The 12,596-nt window shown below is 34.3% G+C and overlaps 1 long non-coding RNA gene across 6 annotated transcripts in view; it reads right to left on the reverse strand.

Annotated features, from left to right (window-relative positions):
- Positions 1-12,596, reverse strand: part of LOC102164036 (uncharacterized) — a 279,677-nt gene that overhangs the window by 172,664 nt on the left and 94,417 nt on the right. The window contains exon 3 of one of the 6 annotated variants that reach the window (XR_014823733.1): positions 6,292-8,073. The exons of the other annotated variants lie outside the window; for them this stretch is intronic. This is a non-coding gene — a long non-coding RNA (uncharacterized LOC102164036). Of the gene's footprint in view, positions 1-6,291; positions 8,074-12,596 lie in introns of those variants that run through there. 6 annotated transcript variants of the gene reach the window in all.

The raw sequence follows: 12,596 nt of genomic DNA on the forward strand, positions 1-12,596 counted from the left end.
GAGATATTGGAAGTCATTTTAATTGCCAGTAACTGACATACTACAAAACACATAAAAAGCAATTATGTAGTATCTATTTTATTGTTCCCTGGAAGAGTGTAATGAGTACATGACGTTAGGAACTTGAGTCTTTCTTGGTAAACCTGAAGAAAGTCAATACTATAGAATATATACTATGAAACATTTTCAGTTTGTGAAAGAATACTTGGAAACAGTAAAATAGTGAGTGAAAGCCCCTTTGGTTCATTGATAGGGAAGAGGCTCTGTTACATCACAGTGCCTCTTGAAATTAAGCATTAGGATGTGCACTATATGCCCTTTGCTTAATCTCCTTGACTGTCAGCTTTTCTTTTTTCCACTTCAGCAATATAACTCTCAGAATATTCGTTACCCAGAGGCTTTATTTCATATCTTAGAAGCTCTCTGATTTATATAATCACAGAGATTTTCTATTAAGGTCAGTTATTACGTTATATGTCACATCTCTTAAAAATTAAATATAGCTGTCTTTATCTTTCTGCTTCACCTGAGGAGCCAATATGTCATGCTTATTACCCAGCACATAAATTGCTCTTTAAAATGAATTGGATTTATTTGGCTTTAAAAAAAAACTTTGATATTTAAATTAAACACAATCTTAATTGAATTTGTACGTTTAGAGGAAAGGCAATGATGCTTCACTATTACTAAAGGGGAATAGCTGTAATTGTGCCCACTATTAAAGAAATGATCCAATTTTCCTTTTGACTATTAGTAAGAAATATCTAACTATTCTGGCAAGTGCCTCACAAGTTATCTATATATTTTTATCAAGTCAGTGTTAATTTTTGTATACATGCTAACTCCTATTTTTGTAATTATGAAACAATTTTATGTAGTTTTGATTTGGTTAAGATATTTCTGGTTGTTTCTAACTAATTTTACTGTAAAATGTAAGTGTTTAAAACATATTTCATTACTTAACGCAAAACTAATTTTTAAAAATAAATTAAACCCAAATTAAAAAAATATAGCATTATTTACACATATTCAATACCATTTCAGGAATGAATGTTTAAACCTTATCTCCATTCTTTTGTAAATGTGTGTCCAAAGGCATGTCCTACAGGCCTCTAAGGACAGTTAATGTCATTTTTTGTCTATAACTTGGAATAATAAAGTACATATATAAATGAACAGAGCCTGGAATATTGTTATCAGTTAAAATGGTTAGTATTATTTTAATTAATCTGATTTTAAATTACAAACTATTTTGTATAAAAACTGCTGAACTTGTCTTTGAAATTTCATTTTTTTTTTGTTTTGATGTCTTTTAATTTTTCCCTAATCCATATTTTTTGTGTATCTCCAATGATAATTTCTACCTCACGTTTTATAATCATAGAATTTTATAGTTGTTATATATCTTAAAGACCATCTCATCTGGTAACTTCATCAGTGGGACAGATTTGTTACATAAAAGTCCAGCTAGTTATTAGAAGACTAGTGATTAGAATGAGGCGATAATGGTGACATTAAAGCAATCAATCTAGAATGACAAACTGCCCCACAATATACATTAATCTTGCATTGATTTCCTTATAAATATCAATATAGTATACATATAATTCTGATGAATAGTTTTAAATTATTGAAAATATTTTATCCAGGAATAGGAAGGAAATGCATATCTACTTTACATTTTTCTTAATTCCTTTCTTTCTTTACTCTATACTGACTGATTACAGGGTATAAGCTAGGAATTCAGAACAGTTGAATCTGTCCTTATAGGAAGTCAGCATAATTTACATAATAATGTGTTTATTATCAATTGTTGTATAACAAATTCTACCTAAACTTTGTGGCTCATAGCAACATTTATCATCTGACTTTCTGTATGTCAGGAAGCTAAGTGATGCTAAACTGGGTCTTATGACTCTTATTACATACAAGGCTACCTTCCAGGTACCAGATGAACCAGCAGTTGTCTCAAAACTCTATAAAAAGAGCTCTTCCAAGCTCACTCATGTGGTTGTCCTCCATTCAGTTCTTTGCACACTATTGGCCAAAATCCCTCCTTCTGCTACTCACTACGTGGGCATCTTTTTAAGAGACTCACAACATGACCATTAGCATCATCAGAGTGAGCAAATGACAAGAAAGCAAGATGGAAACCTTAATATTTTTAAACTTAATCTTGGAAGTAACTTCTCATATTGTAACTTTTCCCACTTTATATTTATTATAAGCAAATTACTAGTTCCTGCTTATATTGAAATGGAGGGCACTGCACACAAGAGCATAAATACGAGGGAGTGGGAACCATTGGGAGCCATTTCAGAAGCTACCTACCTACTACAGAAATTATAAATGAGAAAGTGACTTTCCCAAATTCTTTTTTTTTTTTTTTTGGTCTTTTTGGGGCTGTACCAGTGGCATATGGAGGTTCCCAGGCTAGTGGTCGAATCGGAGCTGTAGCTGCTGGCCTACACCACAGCCACAGAGATGCTGGATCCCAGCTGCATCACATCTGTGACCTACACCACAGCTCGTGGCAATGCCAGATCCTTAACCCACTGAGTGAGGGCACAATGGGAACTCAGACTTTCCTAATTTTAATACAGTTTTCCCATTTTCATTTACAAGTGACTTTATTAAAACTACTGACATATTAAATACTTTGTTTTTTTCCTTGACACATTTTTGAAAACTACTGCCATTTCCTATCACTGTTTTTCCTTTTTTTTGAGACAAATGAAATACTTACAGAAGTCACAATGATATTTAAGTATGCTATATTTACTCTCTATTCCCAATTGTGAAGTTGAGAATCTATTTATACTTCCCATTTATTTGCTTGTTATTTATTTGTAGCTATTCACTTCAAATTCAAAAATTCACTTTATTACTTATAATTTTTTAGTGTGTGATGTATATTAAACTCAGCTTAGCACCATGATGTTGAAAAAAATTATTCTGATATGAATTGTTATAATACAAGCACATTCTGAGCTGTTACTTTATAATTGTCAAAGATAAAAGTATTTTTGCCAAGATTTAAGTTCTAAAAAATCGTGACATAAATCATCACATGTTAACATAACACTAGCAAAAATATTGCTTATTGCAGTAAAAAAATGAAATAACCACAGTGCCCTTTAAATAGGTATTTGAATAATGAGGGATTAAATGAGTAAAATATTTATTCACATATTCCACAGGAAATTGCTAAGTGCTTATTTGCCTGGCCATCTGATATACTTTGAGATAAATTCATGTGCATTCTGTTCTCATCTGAAAACTAGCATAGAAGACACAATCAGCAGTATACACAACTGGATCCCCCAACCTAAACTAATTGAACTCAAAGAAAAATTTCCAGGTGAAGTGATACTCATGTGGGATGGACAAAGAAAAGTTTCAATCTGATAAAAGAATAAGCAAGAAGTTCCTTAGCCAGAGAAGAGGTGACTAGGAAAAATTTTAGTGTCTCTAGGTCATAAAGGGGCTTAGGTCAACACGTCATAAAAAGCTTTAATGCTATGGTTTGAATGTTTGTGTCCCCCTGCAAAACTCATGTGTTGAAATCCTGACCCCCAATGATGATAATATGAGGAGATGGACCTTTAGGAGGTACTTAGGACATGAAGAGTGAGGCTTCACAAATGAGATTAGTACCCTTACAAAAGTGGCCTGAGATAGCTTCTTACCACATCCACCATGTGAGGATATAAGAAGTCTGACACCCAGAAGACGGCTCTCATCCAACCATGCTGGCACCCTGATCTTAGATGTCAAGCCTCTAGAACTCTAAGCATAAATGTCTGTGGTTTTTAAGTTACCCAATCTTTAGTATTTTGTTAAAGCAGCCCTAATGGACTAAGACACTTGGAATCCATATTTGAGAAGTTTGGTTTGCATTCTGAAATCAGTGGGGATATTAAACAGGAAAAAGCCATAATCAGTTTTCATAAGAATTTCTTTACATAGGGAAGCATAAATTGGAGAGTAGTGGGAGGGCATACCAATTAAATGGTGGTAGTAATTTTAGAGAGAAGTTGTTGTTGTTGTTGTTTTTTTTTTTTTTTTTTTGTCTTTTTGCTATTTCTTTGGGCCAGTCCCACGGCATATGGAGGTTCCCAGGCTAGGGGTCCAATCGGAGCTGCAGCCACCGGCCTACGCCAGAGCCACAGCAATGCAGGATCCGAGCCGTGTCTGCGACCTACACCACAGCTCACGGCAACGCCGGATCGTTAACCCACTGAGCAAGGGCAGGGACCGAACCCACAACCTCATGGTTCCTAGTCGGATTCGTTAACCACTGCGCCACGACGGGAACTCCAAGAAGTTGTTTTTGAAAACTATAATGCCACTGGGGGTCAAGAAAGGTAATTAAATTCATGTCCTCTGCTCATTAAAGGAGGGGAAAAGATCAAGTTCACCTTCCAGGTTTCAGATGAACTGCTACTGGGTTTATGGTAGCAGGCATCGATAAGATAAGGATCCCACAATGAACAGTGGACTATAAAAGGAAGATGAATTTTCACAAGCAACTGATACCAATTTTTCCCAAACAGAAGTGATTCATATAGATCCTATGGGGGCATGTTGAGTGAATTGCTGAGTAGTATCATTATTTAAAGAAAAAGTATAGATAAAAAATTACTGACCTAAGATAATGATAAATATGTAGTGAGATAAAATATTGCAAATCTGTATCTATGGTATAATGCATAGGAAAAAAGTGCCTGGAACAAATATACAAAGCATTAACAATAGTAATGATGGGTTGTATATATTTTATTCTATTCACTTTCATTACATTTCTTCTGAAAATCTGACTCCTGTATACTTTCTTAATGAAAAATAAAGTATAAACAGATTATATCAGATACTCTTGATATACATCAAATACGTTATTCTCATGTAGTTAAAACAATAATCAAAAGACCTAGAGCTTGCCATTTTTGTCTCACTGTACTGTTTTTCACTAATTTTCATTCTGAAAGCATCGTATCTACATTTTAGAGAGTATTATAGACCAATAATAACCTACCTACTTACTCCTCTAATAAATATTTTAACGTAACGTCTATTTTTTATTTTATATATTTTATAGTAGCATTTGTTTTCTTGTCAAATAACATCACTCTGCCACAGGTCCTATTAAATATATAGCTTTTAAATGTTACACCTTTCTTTAGCAATGTTTAAGGTACAGCCTACACTGCAGCAATTCTCAGTGATACTCATTAGATGACTTTCAAAAAGAACTTACAGATATTTGTAAGATGGGTTGCTAAAGCTTTCTGCCAAGTTCAGAAAAAACAAAACAAAACAAAACAAAACAAACCTGCTCTATCACTTATATATACACATAATATATAACAACTTGATCATTATGTGACAAAAGCATTGACTGGAGAAGCAGGACTAATCATGACTTTTAAACTAATTAAAAAGAAATAAAAAAAGCCAGGCATACTAAAATAAACCTGGTTTGAGTAAACAACTAATAGAGGTATTGGAAATTATGATTATACCTCCTATGCATGTGTAATTCATTCAGTGGAAAGTTTCAGTACGTCAGATCCTTTGTATATAAATGCAGTAATTTATGTTTCATAAGTAAAAACTTGAGAAAGATTTTAGAGGCTAAAGTTAAAATACTATGCACCTATTTATTCAAAACCAGAATATAATGTTTTAGGAAATGTCTGCATAAGGTACCATGCAAGGCAGAATTTATTTCTTAAAACCCAGCAACATCAATATAAATAACTTCATTCATTCATCAATGTGTCCAGATAAACAAACTGTTGAATAGAAAAATGTAAAATATACTTTTTTATATTTCCCTTTGATAAAGCAGAGTTGTGTTTAAGTATTTTAATTTTGGCACTCTGGGAAATGCAAAGATGAATTTAAAGTTTCATAAGACCAATAATCATCAGAGAAAATTGTCTCAAGATTACATTCTTCAGATTATTAATACTTGATGAATTTTGAGGATAGGGACATTAATGAGGATTCAGGGATCAGAGAAGACTTCATGGGGCTGGCTGGCCAGTTTTAAAGGAAGAATAAGTAAAGGTACGATGTCTTCTTCCATGAGAAGAGATTTGGGAGAAGCAAGATATTTCAGTTAAGCTTTACAGCAGGTATTAATTGGGAACTAGGGAGAATGCTAAAGTTAATTCAAAGCTCAAGTGGTCATGATGCCATGCAAAAAACTTGACACATGAACAAATATAGAGTCTGAGTATGTCTAATTATGATTTGCAATATGAAAAACATGATGCAATAGAAATATTACTTGGAATGTTAACTTTAATTTGTATACTCTCACTATTATACAATATTTTAATTTATAAGTAGACAATAATTTGCACCTAGTTATTGAACAATATTTCAGTTGCTTCCAGTTAGGCATATTATGAACAAATTTGCTTTAATGTATATTTTTACTACACCTATGCATGTAAATGACCTCCAGAGTAAGGCAGAGGGTATGAGTGGGTTAACAACAGAAACTGTTGTACGATTGGTAAAGTCTTGTGTATATTTTTAACATATATGGTTTTATGAGCAATTTGAGAATAGATTGATTACATGATACCCCTTACTCCTTAGTACGTTAGTATTTATTTCATTAGAACAATGCAATCTGAGATACTGAGAAGATACTACCCAGAAATTTTCCAAATGAATATTGTATATAATTCCAACTGTGAGAACTCCTATTTCTTTATATACTTATGGTATGTAGTTTGAAAGTCTGTTTATGCATATTGCAATCCATTCTTATCAGTATACTGTGACATGTTGTGGTTTTAATTTATATAACTTTGACAAATAATGGTAAGTGCATTTTAATAAATTAAATATTATAGTATTCCATTTTATGACATACTTTATTAAATTTTGATTTCCAACAAAAGCAGAATGTGAGATAAAGATTTCCTTTTATGCAGTTTATCTGGAAAGTGATCCAAGGAAGGCCTGTTGCCAGAGGCCAGCTCCCGTGGCCAGGGAGTGTACACTTTTTCCTGATAGGAGAGGGACACAGCGTCAGTGACTGTACATACGGAGACAGCCTCTTTGTCCCTTCTTTCAGGGTGCTGGACTGCTCAAATTTTATTGGCATAAGTGGTTGATTATATAGAAAGTTTTTTACTACAGATTACATCACAGTGTTAAAAGTACATTGGTTAACTATTACATGGTATAGCAGCTATACATCATGTTTTAAGATCTTTAGTTTAACTAAATCTAATGAGTACAATTCAAGGACAAACAGGTGTAGCATATCATGTGGGAAAGAGGAGACTCAGCACAAACCATCTCATGGCCAGCCAATTTCCACAAGCTGAAGAGGTTACAGACACAAAAATCTGGCATTTACAAATCTTGTTTTTAGACTAATGTATATCTTTAAGCATTATGGCAGGAAGACAGTATAAGAAAATATAAATCAACTTAATTAGCTACTGCTTAGAAGCTTCTAAAATCTAGGACAAAACTCACAGCTGGGTTTCTTTTGATCAAGAATAATATATGTCTAACTTTTATGAACCTCATTAAAATCCTAACTCTAAAGTTTACTGTATAACTAGTTAGTAGATAAACACTATGTTTCAATTAAGTTGGATTTGAATAGGGGAAAGTCTTTCAGGATGAAATTCTTACTATTGTTGTAATTTTGTTAAATCACAAATCACCAAGGAAAATAAGAATGGGAAATAAGAATAATAAGCAAATAATCAGGAAAGACTGAGGAAAATTGAATAGCAAGAGAATAACAGAAAAGACTAAGTCATCCATGGGACAATCCCCACTCAGCAGCACAAAATGGAAATTGTTTTCTGGAAAATTCAGTTCCCCACCAATGTTAGCAGGCGAGCCTTATTGTCTTCTGGGGCCTGTCTTCGGAACTGTGCCGTGCAGGCAGGCATCCCCTTGTTTAGGAACCTGCTCTCGGAATTGTACTGTTCAGACAGGCCCCTTTTTCTGATTAGGAGCCTGCCCTCGGAATTGCACCATTCAGACAAGCTCCCTTCCTCAGCTCCTTGTATCTTTTCGGCTCCCCGCAGCCTGTGAAGTGGGTAGATTAAGAAAAGGAGCAAGAAAAGGTAAGAAAGCCATATAAATAAATGAGTTAATTCTATAGGAAAATTAGACTCAATCCACTAGGCATTGAGAACAAATTTCAAACTTTCACACACGGGGTCAAATAAGTTAGAGTATGGAGATGGAAAAATAATTTTCTCCAAAAGTGTCTATGCTCTAACTCCAAGGATCTGTGACCATTTTAGGTTATGTGACAAGGGAGGATTAAGATTTCAGATGGAATTAGGTTTACTAATCAGTCAACCTTAAATAAGGAGACAAATTTGAAAGTTAATAGTGGATAGCAGAGAACTTGAGCTCACTTCCTCTCATGAAAACACCAAAATCAAACTAAATGCTGAACAACTATCAAGAAAAAAAAGTGGAACCTACCAAAAAAGATATTATACATCTTTTTGACAAAGAAGAACCCATTGAGATGGTAACGGAGTGCTTTCATGATATAATCAAATCCAATACCCCTAGGTGGGTGACTCACAAACTAAAAAATAATTACATCATATAGGTTCTTCCACTGGAGTGAGAGTCCTGAGCCTCATGTCAGACTTCCCAGCCTGGAGGTCTGGCATTCGGAGGAGGAGTCCCCAGAGTATTTGGCTTTGAAGGCCCGTGGGGCTTGACTGAAGGAGCTCCACAGAACTGGGGGAAAGAGACTCCACTCTTGGATGGCACATACACACTAGGACCAAAGGCAAAGCAGTGACTCCACAGGACCCTGAGCTGGACCTACCTTCAGGTCTTGGAGGGTCTCTTGGGGAGGCAAGGGTGAGCTATGGCTCACTCTGGGGTAAGAAAAATAGTCACAGAGAGGCCCTTGGGAATATTCTTCAGTGTGAGCTCTCTCAGAGGTCACCCTTTTGGCACTATGATCTGCCCCCACCCAAAAGCCTGCAGGCTCCAGTGCCGGGACACATCAGTGAAACAACCAACAGGGTGGAAACACAGCCTTATGTATGAGCAGACAGGTTCCCTAAAATCACCCTGAGCCCATAGCCACTTCACCTCTAAATACACCACTTGACATGGCCCTGCCCACCAGAGGGACAACACCCACCTCCACCCACCAATGGTCAGGCACTAGTCCTTCCCATCAGCAAGCCTGCATAGCCCCTGGACGAACCTTACCTACCAGGGGGAAGCTACCAGAGGAAGACGAACTACATTCTTGAAGCCTGTGGAAAAAAGACAAAAAGACCACAAACACAGAAAATGAGATGGCACAGAAATATGTTCCAGATGAAAAAACAAAGATAAAACACCAGAAGAACAATTAATTGAAGAGGAGATAGAAAATCTACCTGAAAAGAAAAAAAAAATCAGAGTAATGATAGATGATCCAAAATCCTGGAAAGAGAAGCAGGCAGCAAATGAGAAATTATAAGAAATACTGAACAAATAACTAGAAGATTTATAAACGCAGATGAACAATATAATAAATGAAATGAAAAACACATGAGAAGGAAACCATAGCTGAATAAATATGGCAGGAAAACTAATAAATGACCTTGAAGACAGATTATTGGAAATCACAGCCACAGAACAGAATAAAGAAATATTCTGTTCAGTAGAAGAAAATATCTACTGTCAATATTTGGTTTGTGGTTACATAAACAAAAAACAAAAGCAATGCAAACATAACACTAAAGATAATCATCAAAACACAAGAGAACAAAGGAGGATGGGAAGATAAATGACCTATAGAAACAAACCCAAAACAACTTAACAAAATGGCAATAAGAACATATGTATCAATAGTTACCTTAAATGTAAATGGATTAAATGGTACAAACAAAAGACACAGACTGGCTGAGTGGATAAACAAACAAACAAAGAAAAAAGCTGAATACATTCTGTTCACAAGAGACCTAATTTAGATGTAGGGACATACACAGACTGAAAGTCAGGGGATGGAAAAATGTATTCCATGCAAATGGAAATTGAAAGAAAGCTGGTTAGCAATACACATTTCAGACAAAATAGACTTTAAAATAAAGACTGTTGCAAGAGATAAGAATGACACTACATAATGATCAACAATTCAATCCAAGAAGACATAACAATTACAAATATATATGCACCCAACATAGGAGCAACTCAAGACTAAGGCGAATGCTAATAGCCATAAAAGGAGAAACTGTCAGTAATAAAATAATAATAGGTGACATTAACAATCCACTTACATCAATGGACATATCATCCAGACAAAATCAATAAGGAAAAATAAGCTTTAAATGACACATTACATCAGATGGACCTAAATGATATTTAAGAACATTACATTTGAAAGCAGCAGAATAAATACTCTTCTCAAGTGTACGAGGATCATTCTCCAGGATAGATTACATTCTGGGCCACAAAGCAAGCCTTGATCAATTTAAGAAAACTCAAATTATATCTTGCATCTTTTCCAACCAAAACATAATGAGATTAGAAATCAACTACAAGGAAGAAACTAAGAACACGTGGAGGCTACACATTATGTTACTCAACAACCAAAGGATCACTGAAAAAAATCAAAAAGGAAATCAAAAAATACCTAGAGACAAATAAAAATGGAAAAAAAAAGGATGATCTAAAACCTATGGAATATAGGAAAAGCAATTCTAAGAGGGAAGTCTATAGCAATAAAATTTCAGTTCAGGAAATAAGAAAAATATCAAAACAACCTAACCTTACACTTAAAGCAACTAGAGAAATAACAACAAAACCCTCAAAGTTAGTAGAAGGAAAGAACATACAGGTAAAAATGGGATCCTTCAACATTTAGTATAAATATTGGTGTGCCATGATGTCAGAATTTGTCGATGTTAGTAATGACAAAGAATCAAGTTTTATTGGAAAGATTTGACATAATAAAAATGGGGTTATTTCCTTGATATTGAGTATCAAAAGGGTCAGAGTTTTGATTTTAAAAAATTAAAAAAACAGTGTATCCTAGATTATTCAGATGGATCCAGTGAAATTGGAAAGAGAGAGGTAGAAGTGTCAGAACCAAAGATGGCATCAAAGGAATGTTTCAACTACTTCTTGCTGGTTATGAAGGTGGAAGGGAGCCACACACCACAAAATACAGGCAGTGTCCACAATCTGGAAGAGACAAGGAAATGGACTGCCCCTCAGAATCTCCAGGTGGAACATGCCCCTTCCAAAATCTTGATTTTAGTCTAGTAAGATGCATTTTGTACTTCTGACCTGAAGAACTACAAGGTAATAAACTTCTGTTATTTTAAGGCATTAAGTTTGTGGTAAAGTATTGTACCAGCAATAAAAACTCACACAGACACTTGCCCATCATCTCACTTCCTATTTGTTAAGGTTCTCATCTTTCCATATGAAAGCAACTATGATCCTGTAGCTAGAAAACTCTCCAAGATAAAATGATTCACGAAGACTCTGGCCAGCACTGTAACTATTTGTAGGTGCCCTTCAGAGTAGGGTACCGGGTGTAAATAGAACCCTGATAGCATCCATTATAGGTCTTTCAGGTTTTCTCTTCTTTTAACAAATATGCATATAATTTTTTTCTGAAGCATTTGACGGTAGGTTGCTTATATCATCTTCTGAACTCAGTACTTCAGCATGCATTTCCTTAGAAACACTTTAGTTTCATATGTCACCATAGTACAGTTGTGGTATAGTGTCTAATATCAGAAAATTTAATACTTTTGTTTAATATAATCCTTCAGGGTTCTTTTGTGCTTGTCTAAAAATATCTACTTCATCTTCAAAGAATAATTTTTCATGGTATAGAATTTTACATTGGCAGGCATTTGTTCCTCTTCAAACATTAAAATGTAATTCCTTTGTGTTCTAATTATCATAATTTTAGTTGAAATGTCATCTGTCAGTACTCTTTTTGCTTCTTGAATGTAATATGGCTTTTTCATTTGGCCACTTTAAGATTTTTCCTCTTAAATGACATTTAAAAGTTTTACTATTCTAAGCTATTCTGAGGCTTTCTTTTCTTTGTAATTATCCTACTTGGAGTTCACACATTTTAAATTCACAGGTTTTGGTCTTCCATCTATTTTGAAAAAAAAGTATCTACATTTTAACAAAAATCACTTACTTTTGTGTCTCTAATTCAATTACATTTTTACAAGGTCCTATAGGTCCATTATGACTTTTTTAAATTAATTAAAAATTGTTTTTCTGTTATGATTGGATTTGAAGAAAAATAAGTCAAAAATATTCAGCTTGGAATATCAATAGAGAAATGGTTGAAAAAATAGCTTGATGAATTTATAATTCATTACTCTGTCTCTGTGTATTTTTTATTTTTCTCTTTAGGATTTATTACGTTGATCCTGGTAGGTTTTGTTGTTGTTGTTTGGCATGTCTGAAAATTTTGTTTTAAAAGCTCTTTAATTTGTGTAAAAACTGTCAGTCATTAGTTGATCCTCTTCTTTTGGAATGATTTCATTTTGCTCTGGCTATTATTAGAATTAAGGGAATGTCTTTGAATCTTTTATGTATACTTTATTCAT

Source organism: Sus scrofa, chromosome 13 (genome assembly GCF_054392235.1).
Source record: "Sus scrofa isolate SSC_HxYL_T2T_F1_AM1 chromosome 13, Sscrofa_HxYL_maternal_Yorkshire_Landrace_v2.0, whole genome shotgun sequence".
Lineage (NCBI taxonomy): Eukaryota > Metazoa > Chordata > Mammalia > Artiodactyla > Suidae > Sus > Sus scrofa.